General features: G+C 39.2%; 1 protein-coding gene across 1 annotated transcript in view; it reads right to left on the reverse strand.

The window, feature by feature from the left end:
* Positions 1 to 19,977, reverse strand: part of CFDP1 (craniofacial development protein 1) — a 136,868-nt gene that overhangs the window by 60,659 nt on the left and 56,232 nt on the right. The window lies entirely within an intron of this gene.

Below are 19,977 nucleotides of genomic sequence, written 5' to 3' on the forward strand. Positions count from 1 at the left end.
CCAGGGAGGAATGTGAACTCCTGGTCTGCCTAACTTCAGCCTTAAAGTCATATGAGCATGAGATTCACAGCCTTGGTGTTCAAAAAAAAAAATCCAAGACATATCTCCAAGAGAAGTGTCCTCATGATGTATAAAAACATGGTGGCACTGTTAGTCTCTCAGTTCTGACAAATGCACCATTGCTATGCAAGATGTTGGGTAAAAGTACATGGTACTCTCTGTTCCATCTTTCCAACTCTTCTGTAAGTCTAAAATGTACTTGTTTTCTTAAATGTGGTGGGGAAAGGGAAAAAGTGCTGTTTTAAAAGTTACTGCTTAAATGCAACAGGGTATCCTGAACTGGATCCTGGAATAACATGCTAAAAGACACTTGTGGGAAAATGGGAAATTATAATAAAGAGTGGAGTTTGGATAATAGTACCATCCCATTGTTAATCTCTTAATTTTGACAAATGTACCACTGCCAAATATAAGATGTTAACATCAGAGAAAGCTGGGTGACACATGCAGGCACACCTAGGAGATATTTTGGGTTCAGTTCCAGACCACAGCAATGAAGCAAATATCACAGTAAAGTAAGCCACACAAATTTTTTGGTTTCCTAGTGTATACGTAAGTTATGTTTACACTGCACTGTAGTCTATTAAGTGTGTAACAGCATTATGTCTAAGAAAAACAATGTACAGATCTTCATTTAAAAATATTGCTAAAAATGCTGATGATCATCTGAGCCTTCAGTGAATCAAAATCATTTTGTTGGAAGAAGGTCTAGCTTCAGTGTTGATGGCTGATGACTGATCAGGGTAGTGGTTGCTGAAGGCTGGGGTAATTGTGGCAATTTCTTAAAATAAAACAACAATGAAGTCTGTCACATTGACTCCTCTTTCATGAAAGATTTCTCTGTAGCATGCAATGCCGTTTGATAGCATTTTACCCAGAGTAAAACTTATTTCAAAACTGAAGTCAATCCTCTCAAACCCTGCTGTTGCTTTATCAACTAAATATATACTATTCTAAATCCTTTGCTGTCATTTCAACAATGTTGACAGCATCTTCACCAGGAGTAGATTCCATCTTAAGAAACCACTTTCTTTGCTCATCCATAAGAAGCAACTCCTCATCGTCAAAGTTTTATCATAAAATTGAAGCAATTCAGTCACATCTTCAGGCTCTGATATGGTTTGACTCTGTATCCCCATCTAAATTTCACCTTGAATTACAAGAATCTCCAAGTGTCAAAGGCAGGACAAGGTGGAGGTAAATGAATCATGGGGGCAGTTCCCCCATGCTGTTCTCATGATAATGAGTGAGTCTCCTGAGATCTGATGGTTTTATAAGCATCTGGCATTTCCCCTGCTTGCACTCATTCTCTCTCCTGCCACCCTGTGAAGAGATGCCTTCCACCATGACTGTAAGTTTCCTGAGGCTTCCCCAGCTATGAGGAACTGAGAGTCAATTAAATCTCTTTTCTTTACAAATTACCCACTCTCGGCTATTTCTTCATAGCAGTGTGAGAATGGACTAATACAGGCTATACTTCTCATAGTAGCTCTCTTGATATTTCCATCGTATCTGCAGTTACTTCCTCTACTGAAGTCTTGAACCCCTCAAAGTTACCCATAAGGGTTGGAATAAACTTCTACTAAACTCCTGTTCCTGTGGATATTTTGGCCTCCTCCCATGAATCACAAATGTTCTTAATGGCAGCTAGGATAGTGAATTCTTTCCAGAAGGTTTTCAATAAACTCTGTCCAGATTCATCAGATAAATCACTATCTACGGCAGCTACAGCCTTATTAAATGTATTTAAGTAATAAGACCATCGCAGTTTGCCAGGAGTGAAAATAAACGAGTAACACTTCAAAGTTGAAATTACTTCTTGATCCATGGGCTGCAGAATGGACGTTAACAGTAAACAACACAACATTAATCTTCTTGTACACATCCATCAGAGCATATGGATGACTGGGTACACTGTCAATGAGCAGTAACATTTTGAAAGGAATCTTTCTGTCTGAGCGGTATGTCTCAAAAGTGGGGTTAAAATATTCAGGAAACTATGCTGGAAACAGATGTGCTGTCATCTATGTTTTGTTGTTTCACTTAAAAAACACAGAGTAGATTATAATTCTTAAGGGCCCTAGGATTTTTAGAATGGCAAATGAGCACTGACTTCAACTTAAAGTCACCAGGTACATTAGCCCTTAGCAAGAAAGCCAGCCTATCACTCGAAGTTTTGAAGCCAAGCATTGACTTCTCCTTCCGAGCTAACTGAAGTCCTAGATGGCATCTTCTTCCAATAGAAAGCTATTTAAAAAAATAATAAGAAAGGAAAAAGAAAAGGCTGTTTCATTTACACTGACAATCTGTTGTTTAGTGTAGCCACCTTCATCAATTATCTTAGCTGGATCTTCTGAATAACTTACTGCAGCTTCCGCATCAGAACTTGCTGCTTCATCTTGCACTTCCATGTTATGGAAACAGCTGCTTTCTTTTCTTTTCTTTTTTTTTTTTTGAGACAGAGTCTTGCTCTGTTGCCCAGGCTGGAATGCTGCAATGGCGTGATCTTGACTCACTGCAACCTCCACCTCCCAGGTTTAAGCAGTTCTCCTGCCTCAGCCTCCCAAGTGCTGGGACTACAGTCGTGTGCCACCATGCCTGGCTAAGTTTTGTATTTTTAGTAGAGATGGGCTTTCGCCATGTTGGTGAGGCTGGTCTTGAACTTCTGGCCTCATGTGATCCACCCGCCTTGGCCTCCCAAAGTGCTGGGATTACAGGTGTGAGCCACCTTGACCAGCCTGGAAACAGCTTCTTTCTTTTTTAAAATTATTTATTTTTAATTTTTAATTTTTTTGAGACGAAGTCTCACCCTGTCACCCAGGATGGAGTGTAGTGGCACGATCTCAGCTCAGTGCAACCTCCACCTCCCGAGTTCAAGCGATTCTCCTGCCTCAGCCTCCTGAGTAGCTGGGACTACAGGCGTGCACCACCATGACCAGCTAATTTTTGTATTTTTAGTAGAGATGGGGTTTCACCATATTGGCCAGGCTGGTCTCGAACTCCTGACCTCAAGTGATCCACCTGCCTCGACTTCCAAAGTGCTGAGATTACAGGTGTAAGCTCCTGCAGCTGATGAAACAGCTTCTAAGGAAAAAAATCTCATGAACAACCTCTGCTAACTTCAAACTTTTCTCCTGCAGCTTCCTCTCCTCCCTCAGCCTTCGTAGAATTGAAGGGTTAAGGCCTTACTCTGGATTAGGCTTTGGCTTAAGGGAATGTTGTGTGGTTGGTTTGATCTTCTTATTCAGACCATTCAAGCTGTCTTCAGATCAGCAATAAAGCTATTTCACTTTCTTATCATTTGTGTGTTCACTGGAGTAGCACTCTTAGCTTCCTTCAAGAACTTTTCTTTTGCATTTACAACTTGGCTAACTGTTTGGTACAAGAGGCCTAGCTTTTAGCCTGTCTTGGCTTTCAACAAGCTTTTCTTACTAACCTTAAATCATTTCTAGCTTTTGATTTAAAGTGAGAGATGTGACTCTTCCTTTTACTTGAACACTTAGAGGTCACTGTAGGGTTACTAACTAGCCTAATTTCAATATTGTTTTGTCTCAGGGAATACAACATTTACCAATTAAGTTTGTTATCCTATGTGGGTGTGGCTCATGGTGCTTCAAAACAATTACAATAGTACCACCAAGGATTACTGATTGCAGACCGCCATAATAATATAATAATAATGAAAAAATTTGAGATATTATGAGAATTACCAAAATAGGACAGAGACATGAAGTGAATACAAGCTGCTGGAAAAACGGCACGGGTAGACATGCTCAACTCAAACCTTCAATGAGTAAGAAACACAGTATCTGTGAAGCACAGTAAAGCACAGTGCCATCAGATGAGGCATGCCTACATATGGGAACTCTCCATGTCATTTTAGCAGCTTTTCTGAAATAATAATCTCTTCAGATATTCAATACAACATTATTCTAAAGCTTTTTTTTATTAAAAAAAGAATGAAGCAGCAAGTTATTAAGTAAAATAAATATTTTACATAAAATGAGGTAATTTATTAAATCTTGATTCTTAACTAGGTTATCTTTCAAATATTTTTTATGAAAATGAAAGTGATCATAAAGTACTTCTGCCAAGAGTGGGAGTCTCCAGGAAGAGCACTTGTACAACCAAATTACAAGCTGAATTATCTACTTTTCCCCCATGAACAGCATTTTTACCTGAAAAATGACTGGCAGATAGACTATGGTTATTCATACTTAAGTATTTGACAGACATTTTCTCTTTTCTCAAAACTGAACAATGTCTGTCTGTCCAAGACCTGACAGTATTTGCTGGCAGTGATAAATTCTGAGCTTTAGAATTTTGGAAAACTTGTTGCTTACCACCGTGAACTAGACAGCTTCCTTGTGAAGACTTTTGATTGGCACTGATATTAATGAATGTGACTTGTTGAGAATGTCTAATGAAATTAGTCAACATTAGAAGAGCTGTATAACCCAGTAATCAGCAGTTCTGAAATGATTAATGCATGCTGTTACATCACTGTTCACATTTTGGCGTAGTATCACAAAAGGATAACCAAAATTATCAAAACAGCTAGTAAAATACTCCTTCCTTTTCCAACTACATATTTGACTGAGACTAAATTTTCTTCATATAATTCAGCCAAAACAACTGATTAAAATAGACTGAATGGAAAAGCAGCAATCTTCGATTAAGCCAGACATAAAGAAATTTACAAAATCACAATGCTATTCTAAATTTTAAAAATATACTAGTTTATTTTAATTTCTTATACTATAAATAACAACAGTTATAGCCCAGTCAATAATTTTGAAGAGCATAAAGAGGTCCTGAGAACAAAAAGTTTGAGAACTACTGAGTCAGAGTAACATGCACACGAGCCTCTTTTCCAACAGTAAAAGAAAGTCAGATTCTTATTAACAGAGAATAATTCACACCACTGGTTCCAAAACAGCAAAGCTCTGCAGAGGCTAATATGCTGTGAAGGAGATTAAGTGCTGAATTTTTAGCTAGTCTATTCAATGATGCTGTTTCCCCCTAAGACTCTTAAAGGGTGGAAAAATAAGACAAAACAACAAAACCACCCAAAACTCATGCCTTGGATTTGCCAAATCACTAAACCAATCTTTCCTGAGACTCCAATGCAGTCATGACCTGTATGCAATTGCCCTAACCATGATCACCTCCACCTTGCACTAAGTACCAGTGCCCACCTTCTATCAGATTCTATTTTCCAGGATAACAACCCTAAGCAAATTTGGAGACATATCAGGTTTTGAATTCAGAGCAAAACGATAACAGCCTCTGGCCCAACAGGGATATGCTTTACTGTCTTCTTGACCAAACCCAATTTATCTGAGTGCCAGTGTTTTATAAGTAACATCTGTAGTTTTCAGTGTTTTATTTATTGTGCTATCAAACTTCACATTTGCATTGCTAATGGCTACTCTCCAAAGAAAGCTGAAAATGATCTGCTAAGAGACAACAGCAGTGCAGTGGCACCTTCTTAGCTCACTGCAGCCTCAAACTCCTGGGCTCAAATGATCCTCCTGCCTCAGCCTTCCCAATAGCTAGGACTACAGATGCATGTTCATTTTTAAAATGTTGGTAGAGAAGGGGGTCTCATTATGTTGGGCAGCCTGTCTTGAACTTCTGGCCTCAAGCAATCCTCCCATCCTCGCCTCCCAAAAAGTGCTGGGATTACAGGCATGAGCTACTTCGCCCAGCCCAGATTTTGGTTTCTAATATTACTTTCCACTAAATGAACCAGGAACCTAGATGTGAGATGACTCCATGTGTTGGGGCAAAAAAACAATAAACACCATTCTGGTATTTTCTAGCACTGTCAGAAAGTAAGAATACTTTTCAGACTGCCAGAGTTAGTGTCAAAAGGACAAAGGAATCAGCTCAAAGACAATGCCATTAGCCAATCTATGACACTCTGAGCTTCAAAAAAAAAAAATAATAATAACTATGGTTAACTGAAGGAAACCGAAACAAAACTAATTTTGTAAAAATAATTTAGCACCAGAGGGTCCAAAACGGGTTTTTGTACATGGAAAGGAATACTACCCCTCTTCTTACATCTCAATAACCCCCAATGGGAGAATAAGTTAAAGACAAAAACAGAGCATACATAACAATAACCTTCCTGTGGCTGAATAAAATCCCTTCTAGTAGAAATTGTTGAAAATCAAGATAACTGGAAATCTGCCACTAGTTTACCCCAAACCACACAGAATAAGTCTTATTAATAATTTATTTGTATTTTATCTGTTAAGATGTTTAATGTGCTTAAAAGAACAAGCTACCTTAATTTATATGTAATATTTAAGCGACGTTAATTTTCAACAGACAAATTTAACAACTGACCATTAAACAAACCATAAAAATATTACAGATAAGATGTTAAAAAGATTCACATAAGAATTCTTTTTTAAAAAGAAATAGTAAGAAACAGCAGTTGATCTTCCACACCATCTCTAGAAACATCACCCAATGTTAAGATACATTTTTGGCTATTCTGTCAAACATTCCACCCATTCACCAATTTTCTTTCCTTTTCTTTTTTTCTGAGGCAGGGTCTTACTCTGTGGCCCAGGCTGGAGTGTAGTGGCGTGATCTTGGCTTACTACAACCTCCACCTCCTGGGTTCAAGTGATTCTCCTGCCTCAGCCTCTGCAGTAGCTGGGAATACACGCATGCACCACCACATTCGGCTAATTTTTGTATTTTTTAGTAGAGATGGGGTTTTGCCATGTTGGCCAGGCTGCTCTTGATCTCCTGGCCTCAAGTGATCCACCTGCCACAGTCTCCCAAAGTGCTGTGATTATAGGCATGAGTAACCGCACCCAGGCAAGTCAGATATTGTTTAAACTTAAAGCCAGGCACGGTGGCTCACACCTGTAATCCCAGCACTCTGGGAGGCCGAGGCAGGTGGATCACTTGAAGTCAGGAGTTTAAGACCATCCTAGCCAACATAGTGAATCCCCATGTATACTAAAAATACAATAATTAGCCAAGTGTGGTGCCGCACGCCTGTAATCCCAGCTACTCAGGAGGCTAAGGCATGAGAATCGCTTGAACCTCGGAGGCGGAGGTTGCTGTGAGCTGAGATTGTGCCACTGCACTCCAGCCTGGGCAACAGAGCAGGACTCTGTCTCAAAAAGAAAAACAAAACCAAAAAAACACACACATCAACTTAGGAAGGGATAAACATGTAAAAAGCTCAAAGAATTAAAAAAAGTTTTTTACAATACACAATAGACCTGTCAAAAGGCACTTGTACCCTCCATAAATACACTGTAGAAAACAACTCTGAACACATGAACATATTCTCTCCTTGTCTGGTTTCTTTTTGAATTTCTCAACGTCTGTTTCCTCTTTGGGTCCCAGGTTTCCTTGTATTTGTTTTCAGAATTTTTTTTATTATTTTCGCTCTCTTCCTTCTCCTATTCTGCAGTATTCTGCTATGGCATGAGCTGAAAGCGTGGCCTCAGGAAAACAAGCAAAAGAGCCTATCTTGACCAATAATTCCCATACCTACAGGAAGTCATTTGTACAAAATGAAGGAACTCAGAAAAACCCAAGAATTCAATGAAGTGATTCATTCGGAGATGCTTTTGCCGCAATCGCATGCTTGCTAGTTCCTAGACTGCATGATCTACACAAATTGGGTAATAAGTCAGATGGGACAGTCCTGGGTCAGTACTGTCATTTCCTTTTCCATGTCTGCCCTACAGGCTTCAAGGCCAGGCAAAAAATATCCTTCATACTAAAAATCAAGTCTCCATACAGATCAGTGGTCTTGCCTATGGCCTATGGTGTAGCATCCTACTTTGGGTAGAAAGGCGGAGCCCAGCTGCAGCTCTAGGAGGGCTGATAACAACACTGTGCTGAAAGGCAAGTGGAGTCAAGTTTAAAGTTCAGCATACTTCTCCTTTGAGGAGTCAACCTCCTGTCTTCCAGGCAAGGCATCCCTATGTTCTGGGTTTTCCTGGACAGTATCAACTTTTAATTTTACTTCTAAATGTATAATTACATTTGACTTAAAAAATACTGTCAGAATAGCTGTGCTGATTTTTGGTTTGGAAAATATGCTCACCATAGCTCAAGAAACCATGTAACATAATAATGCAGCCAATCTCGACCTACAACACAAGCTGTAAGTTAAGGCACCCTTGAGAACACAACTCTTTCCTCTTCCATTCCTTCAGCTGTTATAAAAGCAAGCCTAAGTTAAAGTTCTATTTCCTAAGAGGGAAAAGAATTGCTTTTCAATGAAACTGTAGTTCGCGGTGGCCCCTCTTACTAATGACTGCAAAGCTCCTGCCCCACAGTGTTGTTTTATACAGAACAGACACTAATTCTTTTTATAAACAATGATATTACATGGAACCAGAAGCGAGAGCAGGAGGCCTATGCATAGACCTCAATGGCTGCAGCAGAAGTTCCAGCTGAGGTTCTGTTATTACGGCAGTGGCAGATCTTACAGCAATGGAGGGTCTTGCAGCTTAAATAAAAGCAAACTGTTGGCTCTGAAATCCAGATACTTGTCTTCTGATGACCCAGTGGCATGTGAACTGAGAATACTGAAAGAATCACCACCAGGAAACATATGTAAGCATTTGGCCAACTTCATTCAGACACAAGTGTTAAGTTAGTATAATGCTCTTTATTCGGGCACTGGAGTCAGGTTTGACAAATCCAACATGGTCTTTAAAAAAAATGCTATTTTGTTTTTCTATAGAAAAATGTAACAACCAAAGAATGACAAAGAAATCTTTGAAATAGTAAAAAGACTTAATGTATGAAAGTCTGAGCACAAAAAAAAAAAAAAAAAAAAAATTGCCATCCCCTCTTTTGACACTTCTAAATGGATTATTAATACTTACTGCTCATCTAGTGCACAATCTATGAGGAATGAGAACAAATGCAGGAAGCATTTTACCTTTTTTTTTTTTTTTTCCTGAGATGGTGTCTCGCTCTGTCACCCAGGCTAGAGTGCAGTGGCGCAATCTCGGCTCACTGCAACCTCCGCCTCCTGGGTTCAAGGGATTCTCCTGCCTCAGCCTCCCGAGTAGCTGGGATTATAGGTGCCTGCCATCACACCCGGCTAATTTTTGTATTTTTAGTAGAGACAGGGTTTCACCATGTTGGCCAGGCTGGTCTCAAACTCCTGACCTCAAATGATCCACCCACTTTGGCTTCCCAAAGTGCTGCGATTACAGGTGTGAGCCACCATGGCCGGCCAAGAAGCATTTTTATCTATGCAAAAAAAGGTGTTTGGTCAAGAACTGTCTTCTGGCAACTGTCCAGAACTGCTCAGCACTGACATAGGAAATTGACAGGAGTTTCCCAAAGATCCTCATTCATTCAATAAATACTTACTAACAAACTATTATGAACCAAGTACTGAACTGAGACTAGCGAGCAAAACAGATTTGATTCATGCCCTCAGGAAGTTAATAGTCTAGTGGGGGAGAAAAGAGGTGAAACACACACACACACACACACACACACACAGCCATGCAATTACAAATTGAGGTAAGTGCTACAGAAAAGAATTAGGGGCTGTGAAGGTTCATACTAGTGGGAACCTAATTTAGATTGGAGATATGTCCTCTGAGGTACTTCTCCCCTCTAGATCTATGTGTTTAAAGTGAAATTAAGACAAACAAACAAACAAACAAACTATTACTTTAAGCACCTTTCTGCCAGAAAGAAAATAAGGGCTTTATTTAACAATTCACTTTTTAAAAAAATGGTATTAATGTACCAAGTAAAATACTCAAAAGGTATTTTAAAATAAGCCTCCATTCTACCCTTTGCTGTCTTTTAGCTACCAAATTCCCCTTTCCCCAAGACCAACACTGTTCTTAGTTGCTTGAGTATCCTTCCAGAGATACATTAAACCTGCAGTTCTCAGTGTGGTTCAGGGACCCCAGAGAGACGGGAGATTTTTTCAGAGAGCTGAAAAGGTTAAAACTATTTTCATGACAACACGAAGACATTATTTGCCTTTTTCTCTTGTATTCTGTCACAAGTGGATTTTTCCAGAGGCTACATGGTGGGTGACGGTATTATTGCTCTGACAGCTAATGGAATGTGTGAAGAAGATGCAGAGTTGGCTGTCTTCAATGAAGACAGATATTTAAAAGATTTGTAAAAATGTAAAACGATGCCACTCTTCTCACAACATTTTTTTGTATTGGAAAATATACTTATTTTTCACAAAAATACGCTACTTAGGTTAACATGTAATGAGTTTACCGCTGTTATTTGAAAATAAGTTAATGTTTTAAATTTCTCAGTTTTAATTTCTACTACTGTAAATATCAATAGGTATTAAGAGCTCTTTGGAGTCCTCAATCATTGATATGGATATAAAGAAGTCCTAAGACCAAAGAGTTTGAGAACCACTAAACATTTATAAATGTATGTCAAGTGCTAAACACTGGCCATTAACTGCATCATTCTGGTGGATTTTTTTAGTGTATTTTAAATAGATGGGTGCTGAGAAGGAAACCAAGTTACTTATTTGTGGCTATAATGTGTTGTGGATTATTTGGCTATCAACACAACACGAATTTCACCATGGTGACTGGCTAGTTGTTTTTCCATAGCATCTTAAATATTTGGTATATTAATATGTGGAGTTACTCTAAGCCCATAAACAGCTTACAGATCAGAAAGTAATTATAACTTTTATGTGATAACTGAAGTTGAATGGCAAGGTTAAATACATCTGTGTTGAGTCAAAAAATAAGCTATTATTAAATGGAATAACATAGTAATAAAGCAGCTTTTTGGGACTAACCCTCCCTCAGACAGATAACAACTATATACTCTGGCCAATACATAGAAAATTCTTGCCTATTTGAAGGCACTGGAGAGCAACCAAAGCCAGGCAGAAATTGGAGTGGATTCAACCTTTGAGAGAAGGGGACTGACTGTGTGAGATTAGTCAGTCTCTGTGGCACAGACGGACTAAAACTTAAGCAGAAAGATGCTTCTCCATGGGTTAAGGAGACAGTACTAAGTCTGGCTGTCAGAACAGCTGGAAAGTGAGGGAGGAAGCCCCAACTCAATAAGATACACAGTCAGGCATAGTAGCCTATGCTTGGAGCACTAGCTAATCAGGAGGCTAGGGTGGGAGGATCACTTGAGGCCAGCGGTTCAAGGCCATTGTGCCTCACTATACTCCAGCTTGGGCAATACAGTGAAACCCTGTCTCAAAAAACAAACAAAAAACCAAAGAAGATATACAACTCATAATTCATCAGAGAAGATATACAAATAGCCAGTAAGCGCATGAAAAGATACTCAACATCATTAGGCATTAAGGGAATGCAAATTAAATACAATGAAGTACCACTACCCATCTGCTAGATCAAAAAGGCCAACACTACCAGCTGTTCATGAGGAAGTGGACAAAGGGAACCCTCATGCACTGCTGGTAGGAATGTAAAATGGTGTGACCACTTTGGAAAACAATGAGCAATTCCTTAAAATTTCTTTGAAAATAATTTATTAGCCAGCGTATTTCACTCCTAGGTATCAATCCTAGAAAATGAAAACATGTCCACATAAAGACCTGTACGCAAAATGTTCATAGCAGTATTATTTAAAAAGCCAAAAAGTAAAAACAACCCAATGTCCATCAACTGATGAATGGGATAAGTATAATGTGGTATAGCTATAAAGTACAATATTTTTTAGCAATAAAAAGGAATGAATTATTGATATATACTACACAAGAAAACATTTGTCTTCTGGCAATTGTCCAGAACTGCTCAGCACTAACAAATGGGAAATTGATGAGTTCCCCAAAGATCCTCATTCATTCATTTTTGGATGAACTTCAAAAACACCTTATAGGGAGGCCAGGCACAGTGGCTCACACCTATAATTTCAGTACTTTGGGAGGCTGAGGCAGGCAGATCACTTGAGGTCGAGAGCTCGAGATCAGCCTGGCCAACATGGTGAAACCCTGTCTCTACTGAAAATGCAAAAATCAGCCGGGTGTGGTGGCACGCGCCTGTAATCCCAGCTACTGGGGAGGCTGAGGCAAGAGAATCGCTTGAACGTGGGAGGCGGAGGTTGCAGTGAGCCAAGATCGTGCCACTGTACTCTAACCTGGAGTGGACAGAGTGAGTGAGACTCTGTCTCAAAAACAAACAAACAAAAAAACCATTATAGGGAGATAGATACTGAAAGACTATGTAGTGAAATTTCCAGACAAGGCAAATCTACGGAGACAGAAAGCAGAGCAGTGGTTGTCTGGAGGGCTCCCATCTTCTGGGGCTGAAGATGGGAGCAGGAATTGACTGCAAATGGGCAGCAGGAAACTTTTTGGGTGATGGAAGTGTTCTAAAATGAAATTGTACATGAAAGTTACCACTTTAAAAAATTTACTACAGGCCAGGCGTGGTGGCTCACACCTGTAATCCTAGCACTTTGGGAGGCCAAGGCGGGTGGATCACGTGAGGTCAGGAGTTCAAGACCAGCCTGGCCAACATGGCAAAACCCCGTTTCTACTACAAATACAAAAATTAGCTGGGTGTGGTGGCAGGCACCTGTAATCCCAGCTACTTGGGAGGCTGAGGAAGGGGAACCACTTGAACCTGGGAGACAGAGGCTGCAGTGAGCCGAGATGGCGCCACTGCATTCCAGTCTGAGTGACAGAAGCGAGACTCCATCTCAAAAAATATTACTATAGCCTAACATTCATAGGAAGAATCTCTTGGTCTTTTCTGAGAACCTCTCAAGTGTTTTGTTACATATTAGAATAATCAGAGGAAAGAAAAGTAAGTGAATTTCAGTCTTTGTGTATTCTCCTCTAACTCAAAGGTTTCATTTAGTAGGAAAAGGATGAAAATATTCATTAAATCTATATAGGTTTTTAATAGTTTTAAGTTTCATTTATTTGTTAAGTCTGCTGTTTCCTTGATGATTTTATAATTTCCTTGTCCTAGTATGAACTAGTAAGTGAAGATCAACCTTGTTATTTAAAAAAGGGAAAAGGGAAAAACTACTAATTTTCATTGAGTCCTTCTGTGCCAGGAACTGTAGTAAGACACCTTATCTCATTTCATTCTCAAAACAGCTCTATGAAGTAGGAATTATGATCCCTATTTTACAGCTAAAAGAATTAAGTAAAACTATTATTTGCACCAGGCAAGCCTGTTCAAGTCAAAAGCATATATAATACTCTACCTATTTCTAAAAAAGGAGCCAGCAATAACCATGACAGCTTTCTCTTCCCTATACTGTAAAATATAAGAAGTCCAAAGTAATAGCTATAAGAAGGGTTTTAATCTGAAGAGTTTGACAAAGAACTAAGAATCCCCAAATAATCAAAAAGAAAAACTCATCACATCTAGTAGTAACAAAATTCGGATATATATGGTTTTCATATCTGTTCATGAATAACTCAACAATGGGCAGCAAAAACACACCCACAATTTCCGGCCGGGAGTGCTGACCAGCCTCAATAAAATGTCAGCTTGCTGCCAAAGGATCCAGATCAGTGGAATTGTCCAGTTCTCTAAGGAGACAATGCAGAGTTGCCTGCAGACTGGTTCTGAAATCGAACCAGAACTAGAACTTAAAAACAAAAAGCAGATCAAGCTCTAGGCATCAAATTTCTTCTTCCTGAAAGAATAAACAGAAAACCTAAGTGAGTTATTCTAGCTGTACCTCAATCCAGGGTTTAGTCTGGAAGCCAATCTACTTGCTCAACTGTTTGCAAAGTTCATTCAGCTCTTCCTCCCAGGTTTTGTTTCATGAAAGAAAAATAAAACCATCATCTTTTGGCAAGATGGAGTATTAACTTTTCTCCTGGTATTGCTGTCACTCACAGAGTTAAAAGAAAATGTATGCACACACAAATACATACCCTTTAAATGTCTAATTTAAATCCTAAATAACCCAGAGTACATGTGAGGGAGGGGAAAATAAAAGCCTTAGCAAGGAATATTTTAGTTCCAAAATTCTAAAGGCAAACTGCTAACTGAAAAGGGAAATTAACTTTATCAACTGTAAAAGAAAAAAATTCAACATCTTGTTTTAAAGGAGTTCCCCGGCATGGAAGCAGATCATACACTTGATTCCCGATGTAGGAACTGAAACAACTCTGGCCCAGAGATAAAAGGGTGACAATTTGCTTGACACACCTATGCTGGAGCAGCTACTCCCATCTATCTACTTTCCCTCCTTCCCCTAAAAGCTACTTAAGTCTCGGTTTATCCAGTTACATGTGCTAAGTGAAAAGAAGGTATAATTCCCAAGCCACGTTTTTGGAAATAACATGGTGACCCATTTCAACACTTACACACACAGATGTTAAATTGGCCAAAGTATATTTAAATAATCTCATCTCATTCATTCTTGCTAATGCTCACAGATTCATTCTCTTATTGGACTTTCTTCCCACAAAATGACTGGCCTTATACCAAGTTTTATAAATATTAAAAAGGTTGTTTTGTACTAAAAAAGAAAATAACTGGAGAAGAGGGAAGCTTCTCAAAAGAACTTTCACATGGTGGGTAATATAAATGTCGCTAAGATAAGATACAGAACACTGGATTCTTTTTCTCTGTGACCCCTGCCCACCCCCCATTCTACCTAAACTCACTGTGTAACTAATCATGAACAAAAGAGAGGCACAGTTTGAATTTCAGCTAGAGATATACACTATATTCAAAGGGTTTGCTTCCCTAAAGACTGTATTCTTTTTATTTTTATTTATTTATTTATTTTGGTATGAACGGGGTCTCCCTATGTTGCCCTGGCTGGTCTGAAACTCCTGGCTACAAGACTGTATTCTGCTCTAGATATGAAGCCATTTTGTCCTTTACAAGGGAAGCCTTGACTTCCTCTACACAATTTACTAATCCTAGTTGTAATAAGCATTTCCATTTGAGAAAAAAATTCTGGTAGGAATTGTATCATCTTTCTAAACATGAGGCAATCTTTACAAACATACTGTTTCTCAGAAAGAAAATGACAAATAACCTAAATGTCTCTATAGGGAGTTAGTTTTGAAAATTATAGAACTTGCCAGGCACGGTGGCTCACACCTGTAATCCCAGCACTTTGGGAGGCCGAGCCAGGTGGATCACCTGAGGTAAGGAGTTCGAGACCAGCCTGGCCAACATGACGAAATCCCATCTCTACTAAAAATACAAAAATCAGCCAGGCGTGGTGGTGGGTGCCTATAGTCCCAGCTACTTGGGAGGCTGAGACATGAGAATCGCTTGAACCCGGGAGGTGGAGGTTGCAATGAACCGAGATCGCGCCACTGCACTCCCGAGACTGTCTCAAAATAAAATAAAATAAAACAAATTATAGAATATTCAAAGTAGAACACTATGCTAGCCATTAACAAGAATCAGATAAATGTATAGGCAATAAGATGAAATATGTTAGTATACGTATTTTTGTATTTTCAAGCAAAAAATACAAACCAGGAAAATAGGCTTAGATTACTCCATTTATGTAAATAAAAAACACTTATATGTGAACAGAAAAGTACACATATATGTATACAGATATACATTCATATACATAGATTACTAAATGCTTAGGGAAAGGTCTAGGACAGCGCTGTCAAATAGAAATAAAATGGGCGGGGCATAGTGGCTCACGCCTGTAGTCCCAGCACTTTGGGAGGCTGAGAAGGGAGGATCACTCGATCCCCGGAGTTCGAGACCAGCCTGGGCAACATAGTGAGACCCCATCTCTTAAAAAAAAAAAAAAAAACAGAAATAAAATGGGAACCACATACATGGTTTAAAAACATATTTTAGCCCTATTAAATATAAAAAGAAACCAGTGAAATTATTTTTAATACATTTAACCCAATATGTCAGAAATGTTACTGTTTCAACAATGTAACTGAAATAAAAATTGACTGCTTATTTTTTCTTACTAATTCTTCAAAATTTAGTGTGTATTTATACCTATAGCACATCTCAATTCAGACTGACCACATTTCAAGTGTTCAACAGCCACATATAGCTAGTGACTACTCTACTGAACACTGGAGACCTTACAAAAACCCCACCAAATTATTAACTTTCATTTTGTCTTCTACATCTCTGTGTTGCTTGAATTTTTAGAAGAACACGCATATATTACTTCTATGTTTCTTTAAAAAAACCTAAATGTGTCCATATATGAAAATTAATTCAAGGTACATAAAAAACCTAAACATAAAAGCCAGGACCATTAAAAAAAGGCAAAATCTTCTCAACCTTATAGGCAGATTTCTTAGGACACAAAAAGCACTAACTGTAAAAGACGAACTGAAAATTAAAAACTCTGCTCATCTAAACACACCACCAAAAAAATGAATAAGCAAGACAAACACTAAGAAAAATTCATAGCATTTACATCTGACAAACTATCTATATTCAGAATATATGAAGAACTCCTATAAACCAATAACAGAATGAAACAACCCAATAAAAATGGGTAAGATTGGAAGAGTCACTTTACACATGAAAAGATGTCATTATTATTAGTTTTCAGAGCAATGCAAACTAAAATCAGAGGAAATACCATTTCACACTTACCAAAATAAAAAAGACTGACAAGGCTGGGCGCAGTGGCTCATGCCTGTAATCCCAGCACTTTGGAAGGACGAGGCGGGTGGATCACCTGAGGTCAGGAGTTCAAGACCAGCCTGACTAATATGATGAAACCCCATCTCCACAAAAAATACAAAAATTAGCCAGGTGTGGTGGCATCCATCTGTAGTCCCAGCTACTCCAAGGCTGAGACAGGAGAATCGTTTGAACCCCGGAGGCGGAGGTTGCAGTGAGCTGAGATCATGCCACTGTGCTCCAGCCTGGGCGACAGAGCAAGACTCCATCTCAAAAAAAAAAAAGACTGACAACATCACATGTGAACAAGGATACGTATGGACCAAGTAGAACCCTCATACGTCACTGGCAAAATATAAAATGGTACAACCATCTTGGGGAACTGTTTGGCAGTTTCTTATAACACTAAGACTGAGCATTGTGGCTCATGCCTATAATCCTTGCAGTTTGGGAGGCTGCAGCAGGAGGACTGCTTGAGCCTAGGAGTTTGAGACCAGCCTGCAACATGGGGAGACCCCATCTCTACAAAAAAATTAAAAATTAGCCAGGCATAGTGGTGTGCACCTGTAGTCCCAGCTACTAGGGAGGCTGAGGTGGGACGATCTCTTGAGCCATAGAGTTCGAGGCTGCAGTGAGCCGTGATTATGCCACTGCATTCCAGCCTGAATGACAGAGCAAGACCCTGTCTCAGAAGAACCAAATCAAAACCAAAACAAAAACTTTAAACATACATCTACTCCATGACCTAGCAATTCCATTCCTAGGTATTTAGGTACCCAAGATAAATAAAAACATATGTCTTCAAAAAGATTTGGAAATAACCCATATGTTTATCAGCAAGATAGATGGATAAACTGTGGTATATATGAACAATTTATAAAAAGCAATGAACCACTGATATACACAGCAACATGATGAGTCTCAAATACATGTTCTTTCACTGTAGGTAAAAGAATCCAGGCACAAAAAGTTAAAAAATGTATGCTTTGATTTCCATGACATTCTGGAAAAGCAAAACTAATCTATCATGATAAAAATCAGAAGTTACCTGGGGCAAAGAGCATAGGGCAAAAGCAACTGGAAAGGGGCTTGAGGGAACTTTCTGGAGTGATGGAATCATACTATACCTTATCTTGGATAGTGGCTATGAAGTAGTAGGCAGGACAGGATTCCAGAGGCAGGGCTTGGACACCAAACCAAATTGATGACTAGCTAAAACAGGTATGGGGCAGAAGGGGCTTTCTGTAAGACACACCCACCAGTGTGCTATGTCAGTTTACCATTGCTATGACAACACCTGAGAGTTACCACCCCTTCCCACGGCAATGACCTGACGATCCAGAAGTTATTACTCTTTTCCTAGAAATTTCTGCATAAACTGCCCCTTAATCTGCATGTAATTAAAAGTAGGTATAAATATGACTGCAGAACTGCCCTGAGCTGCTACTCTCAGCACAATGCCTATGCGGTAACCCTGCTCTACGGGAGCAGTCAAGGAGCTGTTAACACTGCCGCTTCAATAAAGCTGTTTTCTTCTACCACCAGCTAGCTCTTGAATTACTTCCTGAGCAAAGCCAAGACCCTCCAGGGCTAAGCCCCAACTGGGGGCTTGGCTGCGCCCTGTATCAGTTATATGGATGTATTCAATTGTGAAAACTCATTGAATTGAACACTTAAGGCCCCAGTGATAATGAACCTACCTCCTGTCATAAAAGTCAAATGCTATGGGAACCAAAAAGCAGTACTTAATGCTGTTTGATACATGATGAATAGATGAATACGTGAAAACTGAGAAAATATTGAAGTGTGGAGTATACTTATCATTAAAATGCTCTCCATCATTCTTCTACCACTATATTGGTGTGAGTCCACACAAATCTCTTCAATTTATTGACCAATCACAATTAAGATGATATCCTTGTCTCTCTGAAATCCTGCTCTATTTATAACTCATCTCTTTCTTGAATATTTCCAATGAATGTCCATATAACAAGCCTTCCAGCTGAAGTAACAAAAGAAATAAAGAAAAGAAAAAGGTGGCAAAGAAGAAACTAAGTGTGAGAGAAGATATGAAAAAGACTTCTTGTGTTCAAGTACAATCTAGTCAATTTAGTTCCAAAGGAAGAAAAACATGAAGTCACTAAATATGCTCAAGTTGAAGGTCAGGGAAAACACTCAGAAAGGCCAACAGTTTGCTTCTCCACTTCTCCAGGTTCACTCAGTTCTACTGTGTTCTCATAGGCAGTAAAAACCATAAGAAAATCATCCAAAGCAGTCCCACCAATAGTGTAAAAGTGTTCCTATCTCTCTACATCCTCTCCAGCACCTGTTGTTTCCTGACTTTTTAATGATTGCCATTCTAACTGGTGTAAACTAGTTCAACCCTTGTGGAAGTCAGTGTGGCGATTCCTCAGGGATCTAGAACTAGAAATTCCATTTGACCCAGCCATCCCATTACTGGGTATATACCCAAAGGACTATAAATCATGCTGCTATAAAGACACATGCACACGTATGTTTATTGCAGCATTATTCACAATAGCAAAGACTTGGAACCAACCCAAATGTCCAACAATGATAGACTGGATTAAGAAAATGTGGCACATATACACCATGGAATACTATGCAGCCATAAAAAATGATGAGTTCATGTCCTTTGTAGGGACATGGATGAAATTGGAAATCATCATTCTCAGTAAACTATCGCAAGAACAAAAAACCAAACACCGCATATTCTCACTCATAGGTGGGAATTGAACAATGAGAACACATGGACACAGGAAGGGGAACATCACACTCTGGGGACTGTTGTGGGGTGGGGGGAGGGGGGAGGGATAGCATTGGGAGATATACCTAATGCTAGATGACGAGTTAGTGGGTGCAGCGCACCAGCATGGCACATGTATACATATGTAACTAATCTGCACATTGCGCACATGTACCCTAAAACCTAAAGTATAATAATAATAAATAAATAAATAAATAAATAAAAATAATAATAATAAAAAAGAAAATCATCCAAAGCAACAAACGGGCAGTTGCCCCAAACTGCCTTAGCAATAAATAGAATTTCATGCTGAGTGGCAGACTGTTTAGCTCACATTCCTGTAACGTCCCCTACATCTATTCCATGCAGCAACTTTGCTAGCAGTCACCAGCCACAGCCTGAACACTGTAGCAACAGGGCACATTATATATCAAAATCCCTTAGACATTTTAACCCAGCACCTATGGTAAAAAACAACCAAGAGTTTCTTGTTATCCACAAGGCAAGCCAAAGTTAAGAGCAGGAAAGACTGAGGGAATACCATGTGCTTCCTTT

Source organism: Pongo pygmaeus, chromosome 18 (assembly GCF_028885625.2).
Source record: "Pongo pygmaeus isolate AG05252 chromosome 18, NHGRI_mPonPyg2-v2.0_pri, whole genome shotgun sequence".
NCBI lineage: Eukaryota > Metazoa > Chordata > Mammalia > Primates > Hominidae > Pongo > Pongo pygmaeus.